Below are 13,928 nucleotides of genomic sequence, written 5' to 3'. Positions count from 1 at the left end.
TAGAAGTGCTACATCAGCCAAGAGGCTTGGTGAGAATATTATGAAAAATGGAAAGGAGATGGGTAAGTTGATATTCTGAGAAGAATTTGACAAATCACTGAAAGATATAAGGTACCTGAGGTAGTTGGCATTCCTTCAAAATTATTAATCTTCAACAGATCTGGTACATAATACTACAGAAGTTTAGGTGTTGTCAGATGTATTACCAATTCACTAATAGAAGAAGTTATTGAAATAAATGGTTGTAGCTCTGTCATAAGTTGCATTGAAAAGTATCAGTTTTGGACACTTATGTCCATTTTCAAATTATCCATATTGTGTGACAAATACAGGTGACAGCCTATGTACAAAAACTGCCCCTGCAGTGATGATCAAAGTGGCAATATGGTTGACTTAACAACCATAAATAGAACACTAGAAAATGCCAATCCTGTGTGTTCTGTTTACTGTTGTTGAGTCAGCCATAGTGCTGCTTCAATCATCACTGTAGGGGCAGTTATTGTACATGGGCTATCACTTGTATTTATCACACTTATGACAGAGATGGTTTGAAAGTGGACACAGATGACTGAAACTAGTTGCCTTCAAGAAATAAAACAATATACTTCTCAGTGCAACTTATGATGGAGCTACAACCATTTTTTCAATTACAAAACAAGCTGTGGATCTATTTTTCACCTGCAGCAAACTGCAAGTTTATAGAATAAGTTATGGTTTTAACGTACTGGCAAGAATTATTTACAAAAGGATGGTAGAAGCCAACCTAGGGGTTCCACAGAAATGTAGAACATGCAAAGTAATAATGATGCTATGAACTGCCTTAGAAGACAGGTGAAGAAATGCAAGTCCACATTTATAGCTTTTATACCAATGATACTGTAATTGCATAAAAGGAAAATTCGCTCAAGAAAACTAATAAATGTGGAGCACAGCTGATAGACACATATAAAAGAAAAAGATGTACAGTTTCCAGAAAGAGATATCTAATTCTGGAAACATCCCTCAGGCTCTGGCTAAGCCATGTCTCCGCAATATCCTTTCTTTCAGGAGTGCTAGTTCTGCAAGGTTCGCAGAAGAGTTTCTGTAAAGTTTGGAAGGTAGGAGACGGATACTGGCAGAAGTAAAGCTGTGAGTACCGGACGTGAGTCGTGCTTCGGTAGCTCAGTTGGTAGAGCACTTGCCCGCGAAAGGCAAAGGTCCCGAGTTCGAGTCTCGGTCGGGCACACAGTTTTAATCTGCCAGGAAGTTTCATATCAGCGCACACTCCGCTGCAGAGTGAAAATCTCATTCTGGAAACATCCCCCAGGCTGTGGCTAAGCCATGTCTCCGCAATATCCTTTCTTTCAGGAGTGCTAGTTCTGCAAGGTTCGCAGAAGAGCTTCTGTAAAGTTTGGAAGGTAGGAGACGGATACTGGCAGAAGTAAAGCTGTGAGTACCGGACGTGAGTCGTGCTTCGGTAGCTCAGTTGGTAGAGCACTTGCCCGCAAAAGGCAAAGGTCCCGAGTTCGAGTCTCGGTCGGGCACACAGTTTTAATCTGCCAGGAAGTTTCAGATGTACAGTTGCTAGCTTTTGGAATTAATAGTTTGTGAGGTATATGTGTGCCTCAAGTGTCTCAGTTTTGAATAAGTTTAGTAAATGATGAACCCGTGTGTGTGGTTTTTCGAAAGTATTTTTTATTTATATACTGTTTTGTGAATTTCAGAGTGCATTGTGCATTGCTCTTTGTTTCTGGGCCTGTTTCAGCACATTCCAGTGTACAGCAAGTGTTGTATTGCAGCATGCTTGAGAATGAGACTGAAACTTCTGATTTGGTCTGACACACGAGTTCATCATTTACTAAACTGTAAGTAAATACAGCTGGAAAACAGTGACAAATAATAAAAGGGTGAAACGTGAAATTGCCTCACAGAAGCAGAGTAATAAAAAGGATTTCTTTGTTATTGGCGATTCTATATTAAAAAATCTAGTTTCACCAAACTGTGTAATAGATGTTCGCCCTGGTATCCGATCTCATCAGCTCAACAAACATTTTAAAATTTATTACGTGCAAAACAGTCTGCAACTAAAAATGGAAACGATCTAAAGACCAATTACAAAGGTGTTTTTATTCATTCTGGGACGAATTCAATACGAAGCAGCAGTCAGGGAGAAATTGTAAGTGAGACGAGAAACATCATTCTTTCAGCCAAAGAATTGTACACAAACTCAAGACTGGTTATGAGTGGAATTCTGCACAGAAGGTCAGTAAGCAGTTCTTATATAAGCAACATAAACAGTGCTATCAGGGAACAGTGCAACGAACTCGGGACAATATTCGTTGACCCCAACAAATTGTTAAGTGACAAATGCTTGGGAAAGGAAGGCGTGCATTTAAACAGACTAGGCTCAATGAATTTCAGTAAAATGGTTACAGACATCTGTAAAATCATCAAGAACAAGGGAAACTGATACTGTGTGTAGGGGGTGAAAATTCAGAAGTGAAAATTGAAAATAAAAAAATATCTTCCAGGCAGAAATTCCAATATAAATATAAGTACTAAGGATAGTAAGTTTCAGAACTCGTGTTTAACTCTAAACCTGATGGTATTTCATCAAAATGTACAATCCCTATCCAACAAAATAAAAGAAATTCAAATTTAAAAACACCTCTGTATTATGTTTTACTGAACATTGGCTTGACAAAGAGAAACTTCACATGCTATGCATTCCAAATTTTGTATTGGGTAGTTATTTTTGTTGTAAATTGTATAAACATGGTGGTAGTTGCATTTATGTTAAAAATAGCATAAATTTTAAATGTATGCCGTATGTAGAAAAATTATCCGTAGAGAAAGATATTGAGGTAAATGGAATTGAAATCACAGATGAAATAATTGCTATAATTTGTCTATACAGGGCGCCAACTGGCAATATTAACATTATGTTAAAGAACCTTGAAAATATCTTACACAAGACTACACAAAAAAATGGAAAACTAATTATATGTGGGGATTTCAACATTGACTTTGCAAGTGAGTCTAATCAAAAAACTGCTTTACTGAACCTCTTAGCAACTTTCAATTTAAAGGCTACTATAGAAACGTCAACACACGTCACAAAAACCTCAGCCACAATCCTTGATCAAATATTTAGAAATGTGCCCTTGAAACATACAACACAAATCCACAATACAGGCTTTGGGGATCACACAACCCAAGAAATTAGTATAAGATTAGGAAAACCGCTTAATTCAACTGAATGTCTAACTACTACTTCTAGGAAGTATAATGACCAGAATATACAAAATTTCCTTAACTATCTGCGTAAAGAAACTTGGGAAGACATCTATGAATGTGAAAGTACAAATGATAAGTTCAATAAATTCCTAAATAGCTTTACCTATTATTTTGAACTTTGCTTTCCACTCCATAAAAAGACAGTCACAAAAAAGGATCTGAAAATAAAATGGGTCACGACAGGGATACAAATATCTGTGAAGAAAAGGAGACTACTTCATGAAATATCTAGGCAGCACACCACATCCCCAGAATTTGATTAGTATTTTAAGAATTACAAAAAGATTTTAACTAAAGTCATAAAAGAAGCAAAAAATGGCAAATAGTTCCTTCATAGCAAGTGCACAAAATAAAATAAAAGCTGTATGGGAGATTGTAAGGCATGAAACAGGAGTAAAACGGAGAGAATACCATAATATGAAACTGAATGAAAACACTTTTGTAATAGCTGATCCCCAGCAGATAGCAAATAATTTTAACTCATATTTCTCTGAGGCAGCTGAGATTCTGGTGAAGCAAAACTTTCAAAATGCTGTCACTGCAAATCAGATTAAAACTATCCCTAGTAACAAGTCTATCTTCCTACACCCAACAGATGAACAGGAAATGCTAAAAACAATAGGGGAGTTAAAATCAAAATTTTCCTCTGGTACTCTCAACATACCAGACCATATCATTAAAAAATGTGCACCCTTAGTAGTTAAGTCCATGGGAGACATATGCAATAGTTCACTTTCTCAGGGAATCTTCCCAGAAAGGCTAAAAATAGCTAAAGTGAAGCCATTGTTCAAAAAGGGTGAAAAAACAGATATAACAAATTATAGGTCAGTCTCTATACTATCTGTTTTTTCTAAAATAATTGAAAAATCTTTTATAAAAGACTCGTAGATTTCATTGAAAAAAAAAAAAAAAAAATCTTTTCTCAGCTACACAGCACGGTTTCCAAAAATGTAAATCCACTGAGACAGCTATTATTGATTTCTTAAATGAAGCTTTAAATGCATTAGATAAAAAAGTACACATAGCAGCAATATTGCTAGATCTTTCAAAAGCATTTGACATCATTCTCCATGGTCTTTTGCTTAGAAAGCTAGAAAATGTTGGTGTCAGAGGCCCAGCCTATGAATGGGTAAAGTCATATCTACAAAACAGACACCAAATAGTTGAAGTCTTGTACAAAGAAGGAAAAAAATTAACTTCCTATCAATCAGAAAAACAGTGTGCTATATACCGTGTGCCGCAGGGTTCCATACTGGGACCAATCCTGTTCTTGCTGTTTGTAAATGACCTGGAACCATCCAGCACTAACTATAAGTACATTAAATATGCTGATGATACAAATATACTTATCAAAGGAAAGACCCAAGAAGAGCTCCAAAATGAAATAAAAAAGAGCACTACACATGTATCAAAATGGTTCGCAATGAACAACTTAATAATAAACACACATAAAACAAACACTATGCATCTACATACAGTGCAGAATAAACAGCCTATAACTGCAACCATAGAACTGTTAGGCAAAAGACTTGAAATTGTAAATAGCACCAAATTTTTGGGTGTTTGGATCCAAGATGACCTAAGATGGCAGAAACACACACAACATCTATGTAGTAAATAAAAAACCATTTGTTATAGTATAAAAATTCTTGCTGGATGCACATCTATGCAAGCCATAAAAATGTGTACTATGCCCAAGCAGAATCATTACTAAGATATGGTTTAATTTGCTGGGGAAATTCACCACACAGCAAAAACTGTTTTATTGCACAAAAAAGAATTATAAGAGCAATGGAAGGCTTAGAACCTCGATCTTTATGCAAAACCTCATTTAAAAAGCTTCACATTCTTCCATTACCATGCCTATATATCCTAGAAACAATAACATTTATAAGGAAAATCGTAGATGAAAATAACAAGATTGCTCCAAAAAACCAAAATATCCATTCATACAACACAAGAAATAATCAAGATTTACATATGCAGTTTTCACATACAACACTAAAACAAAAAGGACCCTTGCAAGCAGGGAAAAAACTGTATAACAAACTACTTAAGGAAATTAAGGCAATAACTGGCATGCATAAACTCAAAACTGCAGAGAGTGACTACTTGCTACAGAATTGTTACTATAGTAGAATTTTTATCTACGATGTAAATATGTGAAAAATTTAAATAGTTTATAGAATTAAGGCCAAAATAAGAAATGTGTACATTAGATTTATCTGTAAATAAAATAGAAAGAAACTTCCACATGGGAAAAATATATTAAAAACAAAGATTCCAAGACTTACCAAGCGGGAAAGCGCCGGTAGATAGGCACAATGAATAAAACACACAAACGCACACACAGAATTTCGAGCTTTCGCAACCGGTGGCTAGGTTTAACCCACATCCTTTCATCTTTTCTTTTCCTTCCCTCTTTCCTGACAAAGCAGCCGCCGGTTGCGAAAGCTCGAAATTCTGTGTGTGTGTTTGTGTGTTTTATTCATTGTGCCTATCTACCGGCACTTTCCCACTTGGTAAGTCTTGGAATCTTTGTTTTTAATATATTTAGATTTATCTGTGTATTATATGTGGCCTATCACATATATGTGTGTGTCTGTATAATCAAGGCCAGAAGTATGAAATGTGTGTGTGTAAAATTTATTTGTGAAATGTTATTCCCATATGTTAGAGTTATATTCCTATATACTGAAAACCATACAACAGCTTTTTTCTGTTAAACTTTATTGCAAATTATTTGACTTGTCCTATATCATTATGTACCTCTGTACAGTGTATGATTCACAGGACCAATAAATATACAATACAATACAATACAATACAATACAATACAGCACAATCAAGAAATTGCTACTGTAAAGCGAAAGTGACTGGCAATGTGAATGTTGTAACAAAAATGCTGTGTGGTGTACAAGCTTACTGTACAGAACTTGAAACAAAATGTAATGGTATTAGCAAAGTGGTATCCAGTCAATAGTACAGTGAAATTTGATCACAAGATTTTGAAGAATGAAACTAATATGGTATTCAATGAATGGAGTAGTGACTTTATTGTTGCCACACTTGGAATTGTTATGGATCACAATTTAAATATGAAAAGGTTTCAGGAATTCAAACCAGTTCGTGGTGTACATCCAGTGATTCTCATCAAACAATTTCAAAGTGTTTCCCTAAAATCTGTCCAAAAAGACAGAAAGTTAATGCAATTGTAAGCTATTTAAAAGATGGAACTCACACATGTGGCAGCAAAGCATAAGAAAAATGTGAAACTTTAAAAATAATTGAAACTTTTTTTTTAAAAAAAAAAGAGTGATACTGGTCACAGAACATGAACAGCTAACACAGCATTGTCATCATCACCACCAAATTACACTCAGAATGAGGGAACCATTTGAGAATATTTAGGAAAACAATAGGATGAAAACAAATATTTAGGTAATCCAATAAATTGGCCTTGTCTTTACACTATGAAGTTAATTATTGACCATCAAAATGCTTTGGTAGAAGGGAAGATGGACCGCACTTAAGTATAGCAGAGAACCTAATGAGTGTAATCATTATAAAGAGGGTAATCAACTGAACAATGATAGACAAACTCAAGACAGACAGCTAGAAGAGGAGGGAATGAAAAATGTATGCCTGCCCACCTTCACAGTTAAATTAAATGAAATTTCTGTTGAGACTTGGTCTGTAGTTAATGGTCAGCACTTAATTAAATAATATTCTGTCTGATACAGATTGTGATGTAAGAGGTAACTTGATGTGAGAGACAATGTAATTACTGGTGATATGTGATGCCCATAATTGACATCAATGTTTCCAGTATTAATGCTGAGCGTCTTCTGGAAAGAGAGAGTCAGTCTGCACACTATGAAATAAATTGTATCTACAGCTAAACAAGATGGCACACTTTCCATCTTTTCCTGTGAGTGGTGTATTCATTGTCAGTGCTGTGGTATATAAAAAAAAAATAATTAAAAATCACATATTACTGAAGTTCAACATTAGTGGAAAAGAATACAAGATAATTTTCCTGGTTGTTCAAACATTATCTGTTCAGTATATTTCAGGGACAGACGGCATGACAGTGAATAAGTGTAAAGTGGATTTTGCTGCAAGCAAGCCATTAATTCAGAATGGTTATGATAAAGGAAAATTTCAGTTAGAGGATCATCAACAAGGAAGAAATGAAATCTGTGTGTATGAATTTTAGATGTACTAATATGGATAAGGAGGGAGCTGCAACTCAGATAAACATTACTATGTTCGAGAAGAAAATGCACGTAGAAGAGAGAAAAAGCAGAAGTTGTTCTTTGTCAAATTTGTAAGAAGATTCAAGAGATGTCTGATTTGATGGGAAAATGCTTGACCATTATCCTATGGTATTTTCTATGACACAAGGATTAATTAAAAGTTTTAAATGTAAACTGAAAGAAAAAGAACATGACATGAGGCGGTCCACAGCAAAAGTTATCCACTACCACCTGCAAAACATGAAGCTGTATATCTTGTAATTGAAATAATATTGTGGCAGAATACTACTGAATGGTAGTTACAACTGTAACAAAATACATGTGGATAAAAGGTATGGATCTGTGACATTGGTGTTGGACAAAATATCAGTCAAATGAATTGTTTTATCACAAAGAGACTAAGCGAAAAATTTAGAGGAGTTATTGCAATGTCTTAAAAGTGTCAAATATTTTACCAGCTTTGTTCTCATAAGCAGTTATTGGCAAGTGAAGTTAGATAAGGAAAGTAGGAAGTGCACTACTTTTTGTATAAAAGAGGGAGTTATCAGTTTAATGTTATATGTACTAAATGTGTCTACAGTTGCTTTCATGCATGCTCTGGATAAAGTTTTAAGGGAAAAATTATTGAAGAAGTTTGTCATCTATGTCAATGATATATAATAATTAGTTGTGAGTAATGTGAAGAATAATTGGAGACTGCTAATGAACTTTTGCAAGGTTTCAGAAAATTGGGATTAACATTTAATTTGGAGAGGAAAACAATCTGCAAAAAATTAGATCAAGTTTTTTATGCCACACCATATCACCACACCGCCTACCCCCATGAACTATGGACCTAGCCGTTGGTGGGGAGGCTTGCGTGCCTCAGCGATACAGATGGCCGTACTGCAGGTGCAACCACAACGGAGGGGGTATCTGTTGAGAGGCCAGACAAACGTGTGGTTCCTGAAGAGGGGCAGCAGCCTTTTCAATAGTTGCAGGGGCAACAGTCTGTATGATTGACTGATCTGGCCTTGTAACACAAAACGGCCTTGCTGTACTGGTACTGTGAACGGCTGAAAGCAAGGGGAAACTACAGCCGTAATTTTTCCTGAGGGCATGCAGCTTTACTGTATGGTTAATGATGATGGCGTCCTCTTGGGTAAAATATTCCGGAGGTAAAATAGCCCCCATTCGGATCTCTGGGTGGGGACTACTCAAGAGGATGTCGTTATCAGGAGAAAGAAAACTGGCGTTCTAGGGATCGGAGCATGGAATGTCAGATCCCTTAATCGGGCAGGTAGGTTAGAAAATTTAAAAAGGGAAATGGATAGGTTAAAGTTAGATATAGTGGGAATTATTGAAGTTTGGTGGCAGGAGGAACAAGACTTTTGGTCAGGTGAATACAGGGTTATAAATACAAAAACAAATAGGGGTAATGTAGGAGTAGGTTTAATAATGAATAAAAAAAATAGGAATGCGGGTAAGCTCCTATAAACAGCATAGTGAACACATTATTGTGGCCAAGATAGACACGAAGCCCATGCCTACTACAGTAGTACAAGTTTATATGCCAACTAGCTCTACAAATGATGAAGAAATTGATGAAATGTATGATGAGATAAAAGAAATTATTCAGGTAGTGAAGGGAGATGAAAATTTAATAGTCATGGGTGACTGGAATTAGACAGTAGGAAAAGGGAGAGAAAGAAACATAGTAGGTGAATATGGATTGTGGGAAAGAAATGAAAGAGGAAGCCGTCTGGTAGAATTTTGCACAGAGCATAACTTAATCATAGCTAACACTTGGTTCAAGAATCATGAAAGAAGGTTGTATACATGGAATAATCCTGGAGATACTAAAAGGTATAAGATAGATTATATAATGGTAAGACAGATATTTAGGAACCAGGTTTTAAATTGTAGGACATTTCCAGGGGCAGATGTGGAATCTGACCACAATCTATTGGTTATGAACTGTAGATTAAAACTGAAGAAACTGCAAAAAGGTGGGAATTTAAGGAGATGGGACATGGATAAACTGAAAGAACCAGAGGTTGTACAGAGTTTCAGGGAGAGCATAAGGAAACAATTGACAGGAATGGGGGAAAGAAGTACAGTAGAAGGAGAATGGGTAGCTCTTAGGGATGAAGTAGTGAAGGCAGCAGAGGATCAAGTAGGTAAAAAGACGAGGGCTAATAGGAATCCTTGGGTAACAGAAGAAATATTGAATTTAATTGATGAAATGAGAAAATATAAAAAATACAGTAAATGAAGCAGCAAAAGGGAATACAAACGTCTCAAAAATTAGATCGACAGGAAGTGCAAAATGGCTAAGCAGGGATGGCTAGAGGACAAATGTAAGGATGTTGAGGATTATCTCAATAGGGGTAAGATAGATACTGCCTACAGGAAAATTAAAGAGATCTTTGGAGAAAAGAGAGCCACTTGTATGAATATCAAGAGCTCAGATGGAAACCCAGTTCTAAGCAAAGAAGGGAAAGCAGAAAGGTGGAAGGAGTATATAGAGGGTTTATACAAGGGCAATGTACTTGAGGACAATATTATGGAAATGGAAGAGGATGTAGATGAAGATGAAATGGGAGATACGAAACTGCATGAAGAGTTTGACTAAGCATTGAAAGACCTGAGTCGAAACAAGGCCCCGGGAGTAGACAACATTCCATTAGAACTACTGACAGCCTTGGGAGAGCCAGTCCTGACAAAACTCTACCATCTGGTGAGCAAGATGTATGAGACAGGCGAAATACCCTCAGACTTCAAGAAGAATATAATAATTCCAATCCCAAAGAAAGCAGGTGTTGACAGATGTGAAAATTACCGAACTATCAGTTTAATAAGTCACAGCTGCAAAATACTAATGTGAATTCTTTACAGACAAATGGAAAAACTGGTAGAAGCCGACCTCGGCGAAGATCAGTTTGGATTCCCCAGAAATGTTGGAACACGTGAGGCAATACTGACGACTTATCTTAGAAAATAGATTAAGGAAAGGCAAACCTACATTTCTAGCATTTGTAGACATAGAGAAAGCTTTTGACAATGTTGACTGAAATACTCTCTTTCTAATTCTAAAGGTGGCAGGGGTAAAATACAGGGAGCGAAAGGCTATTTACAATTTGTATAGTAACCAGATGGCAGTTACAAGAGTTGAGGGGCATGAAAGGGAAGCAGCGGTTGGGAAGGGAGTGAGACAGGGTTGTAGCCTGTCCCCGATGTTATTCAATCTGTATATTGAGCAAGGAGTAAAGGAAACAAAAGAAAAATTCGCAGTAGGTATTAAAGTCCATGGAGAAGAAATAAAAACGTTGAGGTTCGCCGATGACATTGTAATTCTGTCAGGGATAGCAAAGGACTTGGAAGAGCAGTTGAATGGAGTGGACAGTGTCTTGAAAGGAGGATATAAGATGAACTTCAACAAAAGCAAAACGAGGATAATGGAATTAAGTCGGGTGATGCTGAGGGAATTAGATTAGGAAATGAGACACTTAAAGTAGTAAAGGAGTTTTGCTATTTGGGGAGCAAAATAACTGATGATGGTCGAAGTAGAGAGGATATAAAATGTAGACTGGCAATGGCAAGAAAAGCATTTCTGAAGAAGAGAAATTTGTTTACATCGAGTATAGATTTAAGTGTCAGGAAGTCGTTTCTGAAAGTATATGTATGGAGTGTAGCCATGTATGGAAGTGAAACATGGACGATAAATAGTTTGGACAAGAAGAGAATAGAAGCTTTTCAAATGTGGCGCTACAGAAGAATGCTGAACATTAGATGGGTAGACCACATAACTAATGAGGAGGTATTGAATAGGATTGGGGAGAAGAGGAGTTTGTGGCACAACTTGACAAGAAGAAGGGACTGGTTGGTAGGACATGTTCTGAGGCATCAAGGGATCACAAATTTAGCACTGGAGGGCAGTGTGGAGGGTAAAAACGTAGAGGGAGACCAAGAGATGAATACACTAAGCAGATTCAGAAGGATGTAGGTTGCAGTAAGTACTGGGAGGTGAAGAAGCTTGCACAGGATAAAGTACCATGGAGAGCTGCATCAAACCAGTCTCAGGACTGAAGACAACAAAAACAACGACAAACAATCACCACAAGGTATCAAAACTGATTTAGGTGAAACAGATGTTGTCAGAAAATTTTCTGCATCAGAATGTTCCAAATAGCAAAATATCACATTTTTGAATCTCCAATTTCTTCAGAAAACTTACCGATAAACATTGCTAATCTACACTAACACTTCTGAAACTAAAAAATGGGTACATTGTGGATGAGGGGACAAGAACAGCAAAAAGCTTTCAATCGTACAAAATCTAAATTGCATGAAGCAAAATTATTACATCATCCAAATTTGTCACTTGATTATTATTTTGGTTCAGGCTCCAGGAATTATGCAATAAATGTGGAATTGTATCAGATGTGTGATGTTAATGGAAGTACGGAACACAGAACAACAGCACCTGAGACTCAATCACTGAGTTTATGGAAGAAAATGCATACAGTAACAGAAAGAGAATCATTAACCATCACTTGGGAATTTTATACATTCCAGTTGTATCTCTTGGGAAAGCATACAGTTATAATGACTGACCATAAAGCATTATCTTTTCTTATAGCTGTTGTCCTGTGTACAAGTATCTTATGCACTGTGCACCAACAATACAAATATTGGATTTCAAATAAGATATATGCCTGAAAAGATTAATGCTCTATTGACGTATCTCAAAATGTGGCATTCTTAAATGCAGAAAGATATACAGATATACAGATTGTATAAAAGCTGTTGAAGGAGAAAAGTTCATTCAGAAATTATTACACACTATCAAATCCTTGTAAGATGCAGAGAACTACTTAAAATGGTGAAGTATAAATATAATGGTCTGAGAGAGACAAAATTTATAAGTTATTATTTGAAAGAAGAGGAAATTTTGCCTCGAACATACAATATTACTTCTGATCAATGAAGAGTCTGTATTCATGACATGCTAATGAGTTTCTTGTTTACATTATGTTCACACAAATAGGACTAAGCAAATGTATGCTAATACTACAGAAGTATAGTATACTAAACAACATGGTGAAGAAAGTCTGCACAATTTTGAAGATATGCAATGTATGCCAGATACCTAAAGTGTGACCTGAGCAACACCAATGAGTAATGCACAGTATAACCCCACGTAAACCAGGTGGCACTAGTTCAACTGACTTGCATTGACCGCTACCATGTCCCAGAGGAAATTTTATACAGATAATGATTATTTTGGAATTGTTCTCAAAATATTTAAAGTTTTATCCATTATGCAAAGCCACCAGTAAAAATGTGGTCAAGAAATTAGAAGATGACTATTTTGTTATTGTTATTCAGCCTCAGTCCTTTCTCAGTGGTCATGGTTCAAAATTTAGAGAAACAGTGTGGAAACAGTAATGTTAAACATATCCTTAATTCTCACTACACACCAGCTTCCAATCCAATGGAGTGCGTAAAGAGTAAACTCGAATGTTTATTTTGTGGGTATGGTGGAAGCAATTTAAAGAGTGATACAAAAAGTTATCAGACTTTGAGACTATTATAAGTAGCCTGCCCCTTGACGGTACAGGTAAGTCACTTTGCACTGTTTTATTTGATAAAATACTGCCTAGTATTTTTAAGCAATTTATAAATTTTCCATCAAGAGACAAAATTTCAACTGAAGAACTGCATTACAAGGGACTACAACACATGAGCAAGAAAGATTATGGAAGAAAGAAGATGCATGATGAAATAGTGAAACCTGTTGTTTATAAAGTTGATGACTGGGTTCTCATGAGCATACATATGAAGACTTCCGAGATAACCAATGAAATTCAGAAGTCCCATCATTATTGTACTGGGTCATTTCATGTAAGTAAAATTGTGCATCCAAACTGTTTACCTTTGGAATACATTAACCCTGGGAAATGATATTGAAAATGTAAAGCTATATCATAGAAGTGAATGACTTTGCTCTGTCAGTGTTATGTTTAAATTCCCTGTGTTATAAAAAGTCAACAGAACTGTGAGTCATAGTGTTAAGAATTGTATGTTACCTAGACTGTCCTTAAACAATGGTTACATGACTGTTGCATGTGTTATAGCTCTGTGTGGAGATAAGTTGAAGTTCATGTGCAGCTTTCAATTGACTTTATGAAAACACAGTGGACAAGACAACAGGAAGAACTTTTTATGTATATCTATGTGATTTTACAGTGCAGAGACTGTGTTCATTTTTCTACTGTGATGCTTCTGTACTCACTGTGATGCATAATGATTAGATGATATGTTGTTTTTATATGCTATAAGGGCCATGTTTGATATTTTTTATTGTTTTTACTCACATACTTACATGCACTTTTCACTTAAAATAATAAT

The 13,928-nt window shown here is 36.0% G+C and overlaps 1 protein-coding gene and 1 non-coding gene across 2 annotated transcripts in view; one reads left to right on the top strand and one right to left on the bottom strand.

Annotated features, from left to right (window-relative positions):
* Window positions 1–13,928, bottom strand: part of LOC126272985 (uncharacterized) — a 42,555-nt gene that overhangs the window by 9,898 nt on the left and 18,729 nt on the right. The window lies entirely within an intron of this gene.
* Trnal-caa (transfer RNA leucine (anticodon CAA)) lies at window positions 1,450–1,524 on the top strand. The gene has a single exon. It is a non-coding gene; the product is annotated as a tRNA-Leu (tRNA).

The sequence above is a fragment of the Schistocerca gregaria genome, chromosome 5, assembly GCF_023897955.1.
Source record: "Schistocerca gregaria isolate iqSchGreg1 chromosome 5, iqSchGreg1.2, whole genome shotgun sequence".
Taxonomy (NCBI): Eukaryota; Metazoa; Arthropoda; class Insecta; order Orthoptera; family Acrididae; genus Schistocerca; species Schistocerca gregaria.
The sequence above is the reverse complement of the archived record's forward strand: the minus strand, read 5'-3'. Positions and strand labels throughout refer to the sequence as shown.